Source organism: Podarcis pityusensis (genome assembly GCF_964106645.2).
Source record: "Podarcis pityusensis genome assembly, chromosome: 2".
Taxonomy (NCBI): Eukaryota; Metazoa; Chordata; class Lepidosauria; order Squamata; family Lacertidae; genus Podarcis; species Podarcis pityusensis.
The window spans coordinates 39,159,876-39,177,978 of NC_138029.1; the positions used below are offsets into that span (position 1 = coordinate 39,159,876).

At 43.3% G+C, this 18,103-nt stretch overlaps 1 protein-coding gene across 2 annotated transcripts in view; it reads right to left on the reverse strand.

Moving 5' to 3' along the window:
- Positions 1 to 17,553, reverse strand: part of MYOCD (myocardin) — a 229,354-nt gene extending 211,801 nt beyond the window's left edge. Inside the window, exons 1-2 of one of the 2 annotated variants that reach the window (XM_080993668.1) lie at positions 16,726 to 17,553; positions 6,985 to 7,059 (exon numbers count right to left, since the gene is read on the reverse strand). The gene's annotated coding sequence lies outside the window, so the exon portion shown is untranslated. Of the gene's footprint in view, positions 1 to 6,984; positions 7,060 to 10,224; positions 10,293 to 16,725 lie in introns of those variants that run through there. The other variant, XM_080993672.1, reaches the window with a different exon arrangement.
- Between the last annotated feature and the right edge of the window lie 550 nt (positions 17,554 to 18,103).

An 18,103-nucleotide genomic window follows, 5' to 3' on the forward strand; every position in this document is an offset into this window, starting at 1 on the left:
TGTGATCTAACGTTACCAAAAGAGATGTTGCAACACAATATGTGAGTAATGGAGGGATAATAGTATTTTCTTCATCCCTGGTTGGGGGAGAACTGGATGCATTAATCACTTTGGGGGATAAAAGAAACAAAAAGGCTTTATGGTTCCTTAAAAACAGTGCAAGGCCTCTGGAACATGGAAGAGGAAAGAGGAAGAAAAGAAAGATGAGAAGACTCTGATGGTAATGTGGGCTTTGGGAGGTTCCTGGTAGAAATATTATCCATCAGAAAAAAATGGGTGATCTGTCACTGGAACTAGTATGGAAGCACCTTCGAAAAATACAGGAATTCCACAAAGCTTTCAAAGGCAGGAAAGCAAGAAACAGCCATGTTCCTCCCTTCTTCCTTATCAGTTCTGTACTGCTTCATAGCAGCAGGCGCAAAGTAGGAAGACATTCCTAGAGGAAAAACTATGGTGATGCTAAGAGCTGCAGCACATGCACCTAGGCATGAATTACAGTAAGCTAGCCATACAGTAGGCTAGCCTATATCGAGAACTTCATGGAGCAGGCAAAGATGGGGAATGAGTTGATTCCTATGATCTGATGAAGAAAGCGAACTGTAATTGCCTGAGAAAGTTAGCAGAACTATAGTCTAGTCATGCTGGAGTCACCTGCACAAATGCTGTTTGTACTCTTGCTTGTACCAGCAAAGTTAAGAGGTATACCATCATATCTTGAAAAATGCATGGGGATTTGAAAACACTGATAGTAATGCACTCGTTTTACACGATTTACCGTACTTGTTTATTTTAAAGCATTTATATCATGTGGTTCTTCCATCATGCAACTTACTAATGGCCAGGTGGTTTTCTATTCAGGCACTGATCAGCTCCTCAGATTCAGCAAGGTGGCTGCTTCATGTCTCATCATAACTGTTTTACATTTATAGGATAACTTGTCATTCCGCCAGCTGACCTCTCAAAGACATAATGGATACAGTGAAGTGTGACTTCCTTAGTGCCTTCACTGCCACACGGTAGGCACAATTTTGTGGCTTATAACGTTTGGTTGGCTCTGGAGTGAGATTGCACTCCAGTCTTTGTCCAGTCCACTTCATTTAAACCTTTTGTTTTCTTCTGTCCCTGCCTATGATGAAAATGAGGGGAAGAAGCATAGTCTTGGGGAATGCTCCAGGTGGACTCCTTGTTCAGTGTTGTATTCCCATTTGCCTGCATACTGTGGGCAGAAATAAAGACTGGGCCACTGCTGGAGAATTATCTTCATTTCATTTAGTGGAATCTGTTTGGCTTTTCCTGTGCTCAGAGGTGCTGACATTCTGCCATAGGGTTGCTGAAGCAAGGTATTATTGCTAAGGGACCAACTCTGTTGGCAGCAGATGTTTCATTTCACTTCCTCTCAGCTTCGAACCGCTTTCCTGTAAAGAATTAACGCTCCCTTTCCTTTCACCAGTGATGAGAAAGCTCCTGGGTTGCAATGACACTGCCTAGGCAGAGCTTCATTAACAGGTTACAGGCCATTCTATATAAAACACGGCCACGTAAAAGCAGAACAATTTGCTTGGATTTGTAAGAGATTGCTTTTGTGCCAACTTCCTCCAACATGTTTTACAATTGACCTGCAAAGAATGTGTGTCATTGAATAGGATATACAGCCCTAGAGAGCATAAAATACAGCTGCATTGTTTAATAATCTCTCATCAGCTAGATTGGCGAGACAAGGGGAAGGTGATCTAAGTGAGATAACTCCATCTAGTGTGTTAGAAGGAACAGCTTTGCTACCTTCACCAGTGGAAGATTCTTATAAATTCACTCGGCCTGACAGAGCGGCACACAAGGGGTCACTCAATGTACTGACAACGGCCGTGTGCAAATACTTCAGGCTTTGGCCACACGCTAAGAGAACACTCTGGATAGCTTCACCGTCAGATTAAAATGCCAGAGCAGCCCATGGTGGTGCACTTGAAGCGTGCTCACTAATTTATTAAGTTTATTCTTAGCAAGCTTGGAGACATCAGAAAGCTGAATTTCTCAATGACAAACTTGTAAGGCGATGGGGCTGCACAAACTTGCAAGCCAGGTTAGGCCTTGCAAGACAACTATTACCGGGAATAAATACAAAAAACAGATGCATCAGGCAAACAGGGGGAATATCCTAATTTAAATGATATTCTGGACATGCTTAACAATAAACATAACAGCACAGTCGCATATCTTCATTCCAGAGCTCCTGGCATGTTGCTATACTGCAAAGGCCCATCTCTTGCTTGATTTATAAACATGCATTCTGGATTTAGCTATGGAATGTCATAGGAAGAATCATAGAACTGTGGAGCTGGAAATGGTCTTCCATACCAACCACTCCTTATAGATCTGTCCACACAATCTGTACTGCATTATGCTATGCTGATTTGTGGTGGTTAACTCCTCTGCATCCCCTTATTCAAGGCTGCATGCCCATCAACTGGTAGATTCCCAACAAATTCTTTTCCTTGTTGAAGACTGAGGTCTCATAGGGCTTATCCACACTTACCTTTTACACTGCTCTTTCCAAGCAGAGGTCTGTGCATTAACGTTCCATGTCCAAGCATGGGCTTTTTTTTTGCCTTGAGTATCAGTGGTCCCTTTACCTTTACCTTTATTCCCATCTAAAAACTACTCTTTAAAGCTCAATCAGAGCAATCTATTTGGGTTTTCCATGGATTGACATTTACTCCAATTGAGCTTTAAAGAGTGGGTTTTCACTGGGAAAGCTCTGGGTTGGGGGCACTTGGACACACAGCTTTAAATCGTGGACTGTGCCTGGAAAGAGTTGAGAAAAGATAAGTGCGGATAAGCCCTAAACAGTACACTGAACTTGGTCCCCTCCCTCCATTGAGCTCTTCCTAAATAATCTTCCGCATGATGCACCCTACAGGCAGTAAGTGGATCACTGCATCCTCTCTATCTCTGGAGCAAACTGAGCAGGGTTAATCCCTTGCAGGAAACAGGAACACTTTGCTGCCCAAGATAAGCCTGTGTGTATAGCTTTAAATAAGACAGCAACAAGGATAGTATATTTTTGGCCTGGGCTGCCACATAAATCAGCAAGAGATATACTATGGACAGACCCTCACCAGGCACAGGGAAGTTCAATAAGCCCCATGTCAGCTAATGCAGCACAAGCGCCAAATATTGAATGTTCAAAAACCATGGGCTTGCTTAGTAGCTCTGGCTCTGCTCCTCTTCCTCCTCCTTACTGCTGGATACAGATGGCAGCATTCCCAACTCGGAGACATGAAAGCCACATGTTAGTGCCACTGATGCCTACAGTACTCAGGTTTTTTATTTTCTGTCCTGATGTGGTCTCTAGCAAAACAGGCCTGGCAGGTTTTTCAGGCTTCAAAAACCTGCAACATTTTTTTGATCAGGGAAGGGAAGTGTGTACCAGGGGCAATTATGACTTTATTGTAGTGCCTTTATGTCTCTGGAAAACTCTTGTCTGCACCCACCCTTTAGGAAGAACCTGGAAAACATTTTAAGCTCAGCTCACTTACTTAACTAAGCACTGAAGTTATCACTATATTATAAGCTTTGTAATTTTAGGCTTTTAGAATTCCCTGCCATGATCTTTTCTAAACTCCAGCTTACTCTAAAGAGCTGAGTACCCTGCTGACTTAACCCAAGGGGTCCTCCTGAGCCCCAGGGCCAATAGGCATCACTGCCTTGTTTGTGGCAGAGGCTGTTTTCCTGCCAGTCAATGGGTTACATCCACTTATAGGTTATCATCACAAATAGGATGGTTCAGCCTCAAATTCTTGCCTCAAGTTATTAACATGGATGACAAGATTCCATTCTATGAATAAAAATATTTAACTGGCTTTCCTGTTCTTCAATTACTGCTTGTTATGATCCCTTTTTTAGCTAATTCAAGGCTGCCCTTTGATTTGATATTTATTTTGGAATGTCTGCATAGAGCCGAGGTGGGGATGGTGAGAGATAACTTGGTTAAAGCAGAAAACTTGGGAATGGAACAAAGTGAACTTTAACCATTTGTTTCCTGCCTTTTTAGACAGAGCCGAAAATGTAGATGGAGTGGCACAAGGATGAACAGATAAGTTTTCTCCTTCCCTGCCTCCCATTATTTCAGAAAGTCTTGCAAAGGTATAATAATTGCAATAAAGAAAAGGAATGTTTGTCATTTCCAAGTTACCTTGGCTAAATGTGCACAATTATGAGATTGATGAATTTCATTTTATGGGGAGTAAATGTAGAAAACCTAAAAACCATGGGCTTGGAAGAGACCTTAGAAATCATTTGGTCCACCCCTGGTTCAAGGCAGGCTCTGCAGTGCAGGATGCAACTACAGAATATCTGATAGTTTCATAAATGTACTCCTAAACATGCGCTGTATGTAATGCTTTTTTAACCGATTTGTTACTATTTTAAAAGTTATCTATGTCAGGGCCGGAGTCAGTCATAGGCTAGCAACACCTGAGGCCAGTGCAGTTAACTCTTTATTCAAAGAAACACTCCACAGCTCCGGCCTAGTGGTCTCAGTAATTCTTTCAAGGAGGTCTTGCCCCAATGAAGCAGTGGGCGAGTGCCCACGAGGACTCCTCCTCTCCAAGATCTTTCCCACAAAGTTGCAGGCTGTGTCTGCACACAACCAGGGACGTAGGAAGGGGGTGCAGGGGGTGCGGTCCGCCCTGGGTGTCATCCCTGAGGGGGTGACAAAATGGCACACCGCAGGGGCGGCACTTACCGCGGAGAGGGGCCTGCAGCATGCCCAAGCCATGCGTCTCTCCTGGGAGTGACACGGTGGCTCGGGGCCCCGCACTGCCCGAAACGGCAGTGTGGGGCTTGTGCCCACCAGGCGGACTCTGTGGGCAGCTCGCCATGGCGCCCCCTAGGTGGATCGCCCCCCCGCCCCCACCGCTCCAGGTGCCAGAGCAGCTAGCTACGCCTTTGCACACAACCAACCTCTGCGCTGCCCATTTCTTTTCTCAGCAAGTTTTACAAGACCGAGAGCAGGGAGAAGCTGGTCACAGCAGAAGGGGAAGACTCCCTGGCTTCTTCAACTGTCTGCCTCTTTGCTTCTGGCTCTGCCCCTCTCCAGCCCTTGCTTCTGCCTTGGAGTCTGAACTGTCCTCTGCTGCAGTGTCTTTCTGTTCCCTAAACCCTGTCAACTCTTCTGATTCCAACACCTGGGAGGTCAGGTTAACATCCATGCCCCACCATGCCATCTGGTACCGCTTCTAACACTGGAAGCCACAATATTGACCTGTTTGCCAGTCTGGAGAGCACTTGCTTGTGAAGTGCTTGACATATAGTTCCCAGTTAATAAAATGCATATATTGCACTTAAATGGCACAAATTGCTTTTCCAAGGCATACAAGAACCTTTTATCTTCTGACCTCTAGGAGATTTCTGATAAGACTATTTAACAGAGTAAACTGTATGGCTTAAAAAGATGGCTGGATAGAAGCTGGATTGGGATCAGGAACGTGTAGTTACAAATGAGGGGAGTAAACCAATGAATCAGTCATCTGATATTAGAAGAGAGAAAAAGTAGACTGCATGAGATTCATGCAGAAGATTGCATTGATGCTTCTGATCAGCCATAGTTTATGGGTTTATAGGGAGGAATTGTTGGACAAATCCATCTAGTTTGATACATGAGGCAATGTCCAAATGGGATCATCTGACAGCTATAACATGGGGAGCTGCATAAATGGTGTGTGTGTGTGTGTGTGTGTCTATTTGCTTGTCTCTCTGTCTATGCACAGTGAGGCCTAGTGGCAGTAGGCAGCTTTGTATGTGATGAGGGAATGCTCTGGCATCATAGCACAGCAAGATCCCGACGTCCAGAACAGTATGTTTTATCCTCATTACATGTTTTATGAAATGTTGTTGGCAAAAATGTGAAATTATTTGGCTGTGTATTCATGGATCTGGCAAATCAAAAACTAAGTTTAGCATCTCCCCTTCAGAAAGTAAAATGAAGTCAGATATTTTTAGCTACTCATTGTTAACTGGAGAACAAAGCCATAACTAAGATATTTAGTCTCTTAGCATTCTGTCAAATCCCTCTTTGGATAAGACATGCCCAGTAAACCCTGGAGGGCAAGAACTTTCCACCTATAGATAGCTCACAAACACTGTAAGCTTCAGAAACCTACCAACACAGGTTTATATACAATAACACTTGGGCCAGGCCAGTAGCTGCACTCATGTAGACTGGCAAATGCCAGCTGTTCTCAATGTCTGTCTAGGATTAGACTGATGGAAATTTGATTTAACCCTGGGGAGGAAAACATCTGATTTTGATAGATCTTTGCATGCAGCCAGGCCTGAGATGATATAAATACTATCTACCAACTATGTTGCAAGATGAGCTGGAAACAAATGATCTCTCACAAGAGGACAAAGAAGAAAATTACAGTTTAAGGCAAATTCCAACAATCTCTTATTGAAGATTAGTAAACCTTCAGATGATATGCTAACCACCCTTTCGTTCACACAGCTACAGTGACTAAAATATTTTAAATTTATGTCAGAAGACTTTAATTGATTTAATCAACTAAAACTTTAGCTGATTAATCGTGGGTGGGATTCAAGTTTTAAAATTACATTTATTTTGCAAGGCTGATTTTATTTTGTGGTGTTATTTTATTTTATTTTTTATACCAATATTTCTGTGTCACCTTTCAGGCTGAAAACCTCCAAAGCAGCTCACAAGCAATTGAAAACAAAACAGAGCTATAATAATAATCACAACAATAAAACATCAATAAACAATAATAATCATAATGTACCACTGTACATAATAATCACTGTAACAGGAGCCAGCCAGCATGAACTAATCCAGGAGGGAGAAATTAAGCACCATGAAAGGCCTGCCAAAGCCAAATACAAGGCCATCTTTACAAGCTATCAAACATTAAAAAGAGAAGGGACCAAACACCACTCCCAAAAGAAAGAGATCACCCTCTTCAGTATACTCACCAGTGTAATCCCAGATGATGGCAGGACATGAAGGAGAGCTCACCCAAATATCTTAATGGGCAGGTAGTTAGTTCCCTGTTGAAAGAAGGAATGAGAGATACAGAATTGAAGATGGACTTTCTTTCTAACAATGAGTAGCAGTTATTGTTTATTCAGTTGTAAATTCACACACTTCCTTCCGTACATCAAAAAGGCACATATATCAAAGTTTAGATAAGATACAGACTTGTTTCAATTTAGCCAGCAAAAAAAATGAATAGGTTGAAAGGTAGGTGAAGCACTACAGCTGTCGACTCAGCCCACAGTAATATTCAATTACGGTAAATAAGAACACGGGAAGCTGCTTTATAGCATTGGTCCATTTAGTATTTCCATGGTTCCTTAGTGCCATGACAATTGATCAGCTATGAAACTGGTTGAAATTAATAAAGAGCCTGGTAAATAAATAAATATTTTAAAAAAGAGGCCCCTGGTAATTATAACCACCTTAATTAATCCAGAGGTCACTTCAAACTGTGGGACACCATTCAAAAATACATCACGAGAACTAAAAGCAAACAAAAGGATAATTCAAGCAGGTTGAAGCATGCTAAGGATGAAAAATAACAGGCTTGAAAAATTTCCATGAGCACTCCATTCATGAGAAGACAAACTGAGGATGCAGCTCATTCCAGATTGTCAGGGTCCCAAGTTATCCTTACATATGCTTATACAGAAGCAACAAGATGGCCTTAAGCTGAATCAGACTGCTGGTCCATCTAGCTTAGTATTGTCTATACTCACTGATAGCAGCTCTACCAGTTTTAAACAGGGGTCTCTCCCAGCCCCACATGGAGATGCCAATGGTTTAACCTGGGATCTTTTAAAATTTATTTTGACAATTTATATGCTGCTTAATTACAGTCATCTACTACTGTGGGTGGCGCTGTGGGTTAAACCACAGAGCCTAGGGCTTGCCGATCAGAAGGTCGGCGGTTCGAATCCCCATGACGGGGTGAGCTCCCATTGCTCGGTCCCAGCTCCTGCCAACCTAGCAGTTCGAAAGCACGTGAAAGTACAAGTAGATAAATAGGTACCGCTCTGGCGGGAAGGTAAACGGCGTTTCCATGTGCTGCTCTGGTTCGCCAGAAGCGGCTTAGTCATGCTGGCCACATGACCCGGAAGCTGTACGCCGGCTCCCTCGGCCAATAAAGCAAGATGAGCACCGCAACCCCAGAGTCACCCACGACTGGACCTAATGGTCAGGGGTCCCTTTACCTTTATCTACTACTACTACTACAGATGTTTTCTGCGTGCTTTGCCCTTTGGGACATGGCCCTTCCCCATAGCTGTAGGAAAGGAAAGCAGAAAGCTTAATGATTTAAAGGTAAGTTTTCCTTTAAGTAGGGAAGAGTATGAACACTTGTCATCACCATAAAAGCCCCCCTGAAAGAAAGCAGGAGCGGACTATGAAGCTAACAGACACACTGAATGCTGGACCCTGATCTCAGGGGCACCTCTCCACATCCTGAAATTTCCTTATGTGCACAACTGAACTGTTTGCGAAATATAAATATTTAGTTAATGCTGAAGCGGTGCTTTCAAAAGTCTTAACCCTGCACCACTAGCCCACCCTCCTTCTCCAAGCTGCTAACAGCATCCTCATCTCTGTATATGCTTCTTCTTAGCCAGGGATAGCAAAAGGTTATTCTGACAAGCCTTTGGCAAAACATGAATTGAGATGATAACAAAACAACATGATTCCCTCAAGCCCTGTGGATTTGGGAGTTGTATAAGGAGCAGCTTATTCCTTCTGTGAGTCACAAATGGGGTTTGCTAGGGCATATGCTGATAGCCATGATGGCAAAAGTCAAGCAATGGAAGATGAAATCCATTGCTTGAATTTAGAACATGATAAATCAAAGAGGTATGATAGCCGTTCAGCAATGTTGATCATGCATGGTGCCTAAGGTGAGACTTCTACATATATTGACGAAGAGCACCACTTGCACCTCGGAAACTCTTGTGCCAAGTTTGACAATGATAGCGCAAGAGATGTCCAAATGTATAGAGAACAAACAAAAAAGCAGACAGACAAACCACTTCCCAAACTATATAGTAAACTTTAATGCCATTTACAAATGTGAAAAAATCAAAATTCACTGATTAAAAACATCCCAAGGCATCACTGGAAAGTTTGAGGTGTATATTTTAATATCAGGTTCACAAAAATACTTCCATATTTTGTGTTCTATGCCCTCAGAAAGTGTCAGCATATCCTATATTTTAGTAGTTATTTATGTACTGTATGTGTCTACATACTCTGTGTGTGTGTGTGTGTGTGTGTGTATAGGCGTCCCCCCCACTTATGCAGGGGTTATATTCCTGGGCCCCGCACATGTAACTGAAATTGATGCCCTTTTAATCCCCTCTCTGCAGCTCTCTTCAATCCATACCCCAAATACTGTATCCAATAATATCCACAGCTAGAATTGAAGCTTTGTGAATGGCAGGAGGCTGGAGGCCCTGCTGCACCTTTCATCTCTTTGGCACTTCTTCCGTCCTCACTGACGTCCTCTTTGTACTCCAGGGAGGGTCTCCTTGCCAACTCCTTGCCAGCAAGGACTCCCCCAGCTCTCTCCTGCCATTACTGGCATTTAATTATTTCCCATATATATGTGGTCAAGCCCGAATCGTGTGTGTGTGTGTGTAACTTAAACTATGCATACCCATGCATGTTTTCTTCTGTTATGTGCACATACTATTATGTACAATGGTGGGTGTGCATTCCATGCACTACATGAGTGTGCTCTTCATACATCTAACAAATAGCCCATGTAGATCTTACTTTGTGTCTGTTATATTCAGTATGTGTACATATTGAATGCTAATATGTATGCATATATATACATCTATACACTCTAAGAATGTGTACATGTACACAATTTGTACACTGTGTACATGTATAATCATGTATAATCTGTGTTCACATAATCATGTCCCCATATATAGCTAAGGCATGTTCTATAACTGAGTATATAATGTATTTGTTCAGATGTGTTCAATGTACCTGAAAGATCAACTCATGAGACTTTTGCAGGAGGGGGGAAGCAACAATACACATCATATGAATTTCCTGCTCTCATTGATACAGAAGAACTACAGGATCCAAGCATGATGTGAGTCTACGATTGCATTACAACGTGGGAGAGAAAACAATGAGTGGCACAGTAAAGCAAACTACAAGGAAGCATAAATTACCTGGGAGGATTTTCAGCTGAACAACAGTTTTTCGGCAGATCTTTTGGAGCTGTGACTTCTTGGTTTCTCCAAGGAGTATACTCACATTTAGTAAAGAACAGTGGTGCTTGCTTTTAAATAGAAGCACAGGAAGAAGTGGTTTGAAACAGAGTGAAAGGAGCTGGTGCAGATGAAATAAGACAAACCCTGGGAGCTGCTTTTTCCGAGAACAACTTAACTTCTTCCAATCCAAATCAGAAAGAAGGCGAAATGAATGCCAGGATGTCTTCTTCACACACACTCCTTACCTGTGGCAGGAGATGACAGTGGGGCTAGCAGATCTGCTTTTCCCTCCCTTGGCTATGTCACCAAGTAAATAGGAAGGTTCAGTCTGTTTATTGCACACAGGGAACAGCACACATGCTACATGCAACAAGACTACGGAGTCTGAATTAGCATCTCCTCCACAGTCCTTCATGCACAGGGGAAAAGTCTGTTCCTAAGCACAAAAGAGGGCTGGGGAAGGCTTTTCTGCCATGCTTGTGCAGAAAGCCTATAGCAGCACTCCGGACAAATCACCAAACAGCAGCTTGCTTGCCTCTGGAAGAGTTAAGGAAGAGAAAGAGGAGGAGTCTCCTTTCCCAGGGCTCAGATAACAGCAAAAGCCACAGCAAAAGTGCTCTGGGCCTTTCCAGAATACTTTAACTCTCTGCTTGATGTTGGCAGATGACCCTCCCTGCATGCAGGATGTTCATGAGCCACAGGACTAACCCTGTCGCTAAGGCTGCAAAGCTAAGCACACTTACTTGTGTGTCAGCCCCACTGAACTAAATTGGTCTTCCTTCTGGATAAAAATGCCTACGACCATGCCACATGTGTACTAAAACAGCTAAGGCAGCACACCAGAAGAGATGGCAGAGTGAGATGTGATACATAGACATATTGTAGACTGGGTGCTGCTCAATAAAAAGGGGGGAGAGGAGCAGGCAATATGTTGCACACCCAGGGGCAGACTTTGGCAGTCTTTCATAATATGGCGCCTTGGGTGAACCCAAAATTTGGCTACCTCAAATGGATATTCTCACCGCCCGCTCCACCCTAAACCTAGCACTGCACACACCTAAGGGATAGCTGAATAACTTGGAAATAGAAATTGACTCTGTTAAACTAGTAGTGAGCTATGAGGCCAGTGAAGAAGAAGAAGAAGAAGAAGAAGAAGAAGAAGAAGAAGAAGAAGAAGAAGAAGAAGAAGAGGAGTTTGGATTTGATATCCCGCTTTATCAATACCCGAAGGAGTCTCAAAGCGGCTAACATTCTCCTTTCCCTTCCTCCCCCACAACAAACACTCTGTGAGGTGAGTGGAGTGAAGCAAAGGGTAAGAGCCAATGGGCACTGAAACCTACAAGGTCACCCACCCTAATGTAGGGAACACAGTATTTGCCTCCTAAAACTCAGTTCCACCCTGTGGATTCCTGAGGAACTACCAGGACGTACTGAATGGTGTCAATGGAATCATCATGGAGTAAAAATTTCACCACTGCTCTACAGCAAGGCACATGCGTGCATGGAAATCTCTTAGGCTGGTCAGCCCCTGGTGGCTGATGGACCCAATGGGTTTCCAGATGGCTCTGTGGGATTTTCCAGCTGCTATGACCAGTGCTCCTGTTGAAGCCCTGGTCAACCTCCGGAACATCCAAATGGTAGGGCTGTTGACACCATCATCCTGAGTGCCCTCTCCTGCTTTGTGAAGCCCATTTGGCTCCCTGGTATACTCCAGAGCTTAGGGCAAGGAAACAAGCTGAGACATGACTTGAATGCGAGTGGAGGAAAACTCCAGTTGAATGCAACCAAACACTCATGAGGGCTCATCATCAAGCCTACCTAATGGCAGTGAAGGCAGCAAAGAAGGCAGACATTGCATCCTCACTGTGCCATCTGGCAGAGCTTTTCCAGGTAGTGCAGGGTTTTTTACAGTCTGGTCCATAGAAGGTGGCAGAACTGAGAGTAGCTCACTGTGACTTGTTTGCAAAGCATTTTGAGGATAAGATTGCTTGTATCCACCATGACCTTGACTCCACTGTTACAGCAGATGAACCTCAAGAAGTGACAAGAGTGCTGTCTAATCATGTTGTGTTGGATGAATGTCAGTTAAGTACAAGAATGTGGACAAGGTGCTTAGATCGGTCAGGGTGACCACTTGCACTCTGGACCCTTGTCCCTCTTGGCTGATAAAAACTAGTAGGGAGGAGACAGTGGGCTGGGCTAAAAAGGCGGTCAATGTCTCCTTATAAGAGGGGGTGGCCCCTGCCTGCTTGAAGGAGGCAGTGATAAAACCACTGCTCAATAAACCGTCCTTGGATTTGGAAAATCTAATTAATTACCAGCCAGTTGCCAATCTCCCCTTCTTGGGCACAGTTCTTGAGCAGGTAGTCGTGGACCAGATCCAGGGGTTCTTGGAAAAAACTGATTTTCTATATCCATTTCAATCAGGGCCAGTTGGCACAGAAACTGCTTTGGTCACCCTATGACATATATCGGGAGAGGGAAATGTGTCCCTATTCAGTCTCAACCTCTCAGTGGCTTTCGATACCATCAATGATGGTATCCTTTCGGAGCGACTATCTGAGTTAGGGTTGCATAGCATCCTATTTGGATGGTCGTTTCCAAAGGGTGGTGCTTGGGGACTGCTGTTCAGCCCCATGGAGCCTTCAATGTGGAAATCCTCAGGGTTCAATTTTATCTCCCATACAGTTTAACATGTACATGAAACTGCTGAGTGGGGTTATCCAGAGTATTGGATTACATTGTCAGCAATATGCTGGTGACACACAGCTCTACTAGTGGATATGCTGGACCCATTGTCTTGCCTCAGTAATGGCCTGGATAAGAGCCAATATACTGAAGCGCAGTACAGATAAGACTGAGACACTGTCAGTGGTCGGTTTCCTAACTAGATGGGTGGAAAGTTTCCTCTGAAGGAGAAGATACATAGCTGGAGGGTACTTCTGGATCCACTGCTGTTGCTTAAGGCTCAGGTGGCTTCAGTGTCGCAGAGTGCTTTCCATCAACTTTGGTTGGTGGTTCAGCTGCACCCCCAACTGGGCAGGGATAGCCTAACACCAGTCATTTATGTTCTGGTAACCTCTAGGTTAGATTACTACAACGTGTTATACATGGGGCTGCCTCTGAAAATAGGCCAGTTCTGCGGTGGCTCCCCACTTGTAGAATGCTCTCCCCATAGAGGCTCGCCTGGTGCCTTCGTTATATATCTTTAGGCACCAGGCAAAAACATTCATCTTCTCCCAGGCCTTTGGCTAATTAATCAATCTATGGCTTCTTAAACTGTGGGGTGAATATTGTTTCTGTTTGTTACTATGGTATGTATTTTTGTGTTTTTATATTGCAAACTGCCCTCAGATGAATGGCAGTATAAAAATGTAATTAATAAATTAACACTTTGCAGCACATTTTCCCAACACTATCCATATTGCAAAATGTCTGAACACAGTCTGAACACAGTGGTACCTTCGGTTACATACGCTTCAGGTTACAGACTCCGCTAACCCAGAAATAGCGCTTCAGGTTAACAACTTTGCTTCAGGATGAGAACAGAAATCGTGCTCCGGCGGCCCGGCGGCAGCAGGAGGCCCCATTAGTTAAAGTGGTGCTTCAGGTTAAGAACAGACCTCTGGAATGAATTAAGTACTTAACCAGAGGTACCACTGTAGTCTGAAAGTGCCCTTAGTAGCCTCGTGATTGTGAGATTTAGCTGCATGGCTTCAAATTTAATTTAGTTTCATGCAAGATTGTCCTTTTAACCATGCCCACTTGTAGACAGTGACCTAAGTCATTCAGCTGGGGAAATTTGGATGGTCTTTTACTGGCCATATCACTTTACCATAAATTACTGAGCAAATAATTTGGTATGATTTTGGTAGATTTGATCCAACAAACTGGAAAAGTTTGATTTCATTTCGTTCATCTAAAGGTGTGCTTACAATTAGGGACCAGGAACTGTCCCTGCTCATCTAGCACTTAGAAAACATTTTATCAGCAAGCAAAGCCCCCAAAGGTAATACTGTGAAAGAGTTCCAGGCAGAAAACTTAATTATAAATGTGTAAATCAAGACAGCTGCTATGGAAGCAAATGCAACTCCATGATACACATAAGTTGAGAGCACAAAGGGAATATTGAAGGAACAGAAATATTTGGAAATGTAGCTCAGAGTTTGGAGTAGTACTTAAAAATTGGAGCAAACATCCGTCTGGAATTCCTGCCCAAGTTTGTGGAAGATACTGTGGGAGCCTCCCCTGCTCTCTTTGCTAGTGACAAAATGCAGAACCTGCTGAATTTCTTGAATTACACTGGGGGGGGGGGGAAGCAACTCTAGAGTCACACTGTTCAAAGCAAGAGTGAGACAAATGAAAAGGGACCCCTTCTCTGACAGCTGTTAATTAAAGAAGACCCAGAGAGGCACATTTCAAATGTACCTACTCTCTCAGCAATCAGCCAAGCTATGCAAAGCTGAAATAGGGTACTGAAAAACAGAATATTTCCATAATAAAGCTAGTAAACAGTTTTCATTTGCTCAGAGGGGGCATCTATAATTTTGGAAAACATGTACAAATGCATTTTTTCCAGTTCTGCTAAATTTCGATGCATCCTTGAACACCAGTAACCCTAAGTGGATCTGAGAAGTTCAGTTTGCTACAAAGAAACAGCAAAATGCTCTGATGTGTAGGCCAAAAGCAAGGTCAGATGGATGCTTGGAGGACAGTTAATAGTTAAGAACAGGCAAAGAGTCAACTTATCTCAAGACTTGGAAAACTAGGCAAGCAACCAATAAGAACCTGGCACAGTATAATAAGAATTAATACTTTGGTGTTCTTCATAGGTTCAAGTGCAGCTGTGTTTTAAAATTAAACTTTGAGAAGAATAAAAAATGTGTTTAAGTTACCACATGTAAGTTTGTACCAAGGCAGAATAAACTTTCAGTGTTGCACCAGCAAGATTCTGACTATTCTAAGATAAAATGACTAGCTGGCAATTGCCTGAACTCTTTCTGAGTTAATGTTGTGTGAAGCAAACTAGCATCAAGCCCTTGCAGAGTCAGTGTCTACTGGGCTAACTTACTGTGTTCCGTTCCCTTCCTGCCCTTTTTGTTCCCTCAGCACTTCAGCCAGTTGAGAATAATGTTCGTTTTGGAATAATATACATTACTAACTCCTATTAAAGAAAGTGCCAGATGCAGAACCAGTTCCAGAATCTTGAAATTCGTAGAGCTTTCTTTGATCTATCTGCCTGCAATTAACCAGACAATCGTTTTATGTGCCTTTTTAATAAACAGTTCTTGCTAGGTTGGTCCCAAAGTTTTCTAAGGAAAAGAGCACCCTATATGTTAAGGCATAGAAGTGGCTGAAACAGAGCAAAGTGCTGCCTGTATACATGTATAAGGTTTCCTAAGCTCATTGATCTGTCTTTGTTACCTCCAGGATTTATGTACAGTATGCACATATCTCCTCTTTGCACAGCACAAGGAGCAGCACCACTTCTGAGAAAGAAGGAAGAAAAGAAGGGTTGCAATTGGATAGCCTGGCAAAAGACTCCGCCAATGAGAGACAGATAAGCACTCATTGAACAGCATGCCAGCTTGTCATGTAAAGAAACCAGCTGTTGGAGAAGAGGTTGACTCCTTGCATTTAACCACAGCTCCACCCATTACCTTCTCAGCATGAGGAACATTTCCAAGCGTAAAAGGGGTGCAGGTAATAGGCTGAGGCTGGCAAAAAAGAAAACTCTTCAAGCTGCAACAAACAACTCTACAATTTATGCAAAAGGAATAAATCTTCCAACAATTGTTGAAATGGAGCCCACCCCTGTAGATATTGAAGTTTCTTTTGAGTTTGCAAAAGTCACATGCTCAGGAGCCAAATGGCTGAGCCTGTAAATACTGCCTGGGTTGTTTTTTATTATTATTATCAGCCTGTACTGATTCAGTTGCACTGCCATGAACTAAGCTGGTTTCAAGAGTCACCTGTTATAAGATGTGCCAATATCACATTGTAATATGCCATTGTAACCACAGATTTTCAAATGGTTTGGGAAAGTCAAGTGGGCGGCTTTCATACAACAGTTATCTGAATGGTATGCTGACTTTTTAAAAAGAGGGGGATGTATACACACACGTTTAGTCAAATTTGTGAACTTTCCAGAGAAGTTCTGCAATAACTTATTTGCATTAAAAATTTGTAAAAGAGATGGATAGCAAGCTGGGAAGCAGCTCTCCATCTCTTGTTCTTTTTCTCCTTTCCCTTTCATTTCGCCAGTTAGGCCCCCATCAGTACAGATGAAGGGTGGCCTACAAACCATTTAAATAATAAAACACACAAAGAAATCATTGCAGCCACAACTGTGAGGCCTGTGTTTATGATGGCGCCTCCCCAGCTGCTGCCATTGGCTATGGACTACCTGTGATGTCAACAATGTGCATGGCAACCTCAGCTATTAACAGTCAGCATTACCTTGTCTTCTTCCTCCTGGAGGAAGTGAATTAGTAGGTGGGGGCGATCATCTAGCTGCAGGGTGCTATGGTGTGACAGTCAGGCAAGTTCACTTGCTGAGCGGGATCGCGCTTCAAGGTGGATGATATCCAAGGTCGGAAGTTAGCCAATGTCTAGTGATGGACTTAGCAGAAGCTGGCAGATGTTCTTGGGTGAAAGCTACTGGAGCTCATTTTCAGAAGCTGGTGGATGCTGCAAGTCTGAAGCAGATGGATATTTGCGGATGTAAGCTGGTTGAAATTCACCTTCAGAAGTTGGTGGATATTTGTGGGTTGAAGCCAGGCACAAATGTGAATGAATGGTGAGTGAATGTGTCCGTTGGCAATCTTCATGGATGCTGGCTGGTGAATGTTTGTGTGTGACAATGAGAGGTTTGGAAGGTGAATGGTTGAGGCAAATATGTGCATGTACATCAATGTGATATGTGAATGGAAACTGGTGGGTATTCATGAATAGATTAAACCAACGGAAGTTGGCAGGCTGAACCAGTGGTGGTGCCTGGGGGTGCTGTTGGGTGGTAGCCATCCCTCTCCTTGTCTTGGGTTTTTTCCCCCTTGAAGGATGTCTGACATTGGTTAGGTTTTTTCAAGAACAGTTGTGAAAGCCATGAAGAGAACTGCCGCACTTAAGCAAGTCTGCTTATATTTCTAACAAAATGGCTTTCTAAATGCATCTAGCTGTAGTGTGCATGCTATCTTTTTTTTCAAAGACAGATAATGGAAGATCAAACACCTGAACATTATGTTATGCTCCCTTGCCTGGTATCAGTACTCATGAAGTGTTGCCTGGGTGAGAAGTAAGTAATACAGTAAATGAATAAATTGATGTTAAGGTGCCCCACAATTGTCAAGTCTGGGGAAGTTATGCTGATGTTTCCCCTAGCTGTTCCCATCGGCTGAGAACGGCCTGTGATGTCACAAAAGGACATGGTGGCTGAGGCGAAAGAGACAGTTGTTAGTGGAAGTTTGTTAGGAGTGAAAAGCCTCAGGGAAAAGAGGCTATGAGGAAACTGGGGCATGGTCAGCTAGAGACGCAGAAAGGAAACCTTGTTTGGCTCCCTCCTGTCTACTTGAGTTGCGAACTTTTTCCTCCCTCAGGGCTCCTGTGACTGTCAGTGTCTCAGCTGCATAACTGTCAAAAAAAGTCACAACTGATTTCGTCAGAGAATCCAGCTGCCCCAGCGAACAACTAAGGATCCTTAGTTTGCAAAACTGTCTTTTAGCTGAAATATTCCTGAAAGTGTCTCGTTAGTGTTATGTTTCTAGAAAAAGAGGTGCCAGAACTCACCATGAACGCCTCCCTCGTTCTCTTATAATGGCAATGGAGCCACCTGAGAGGC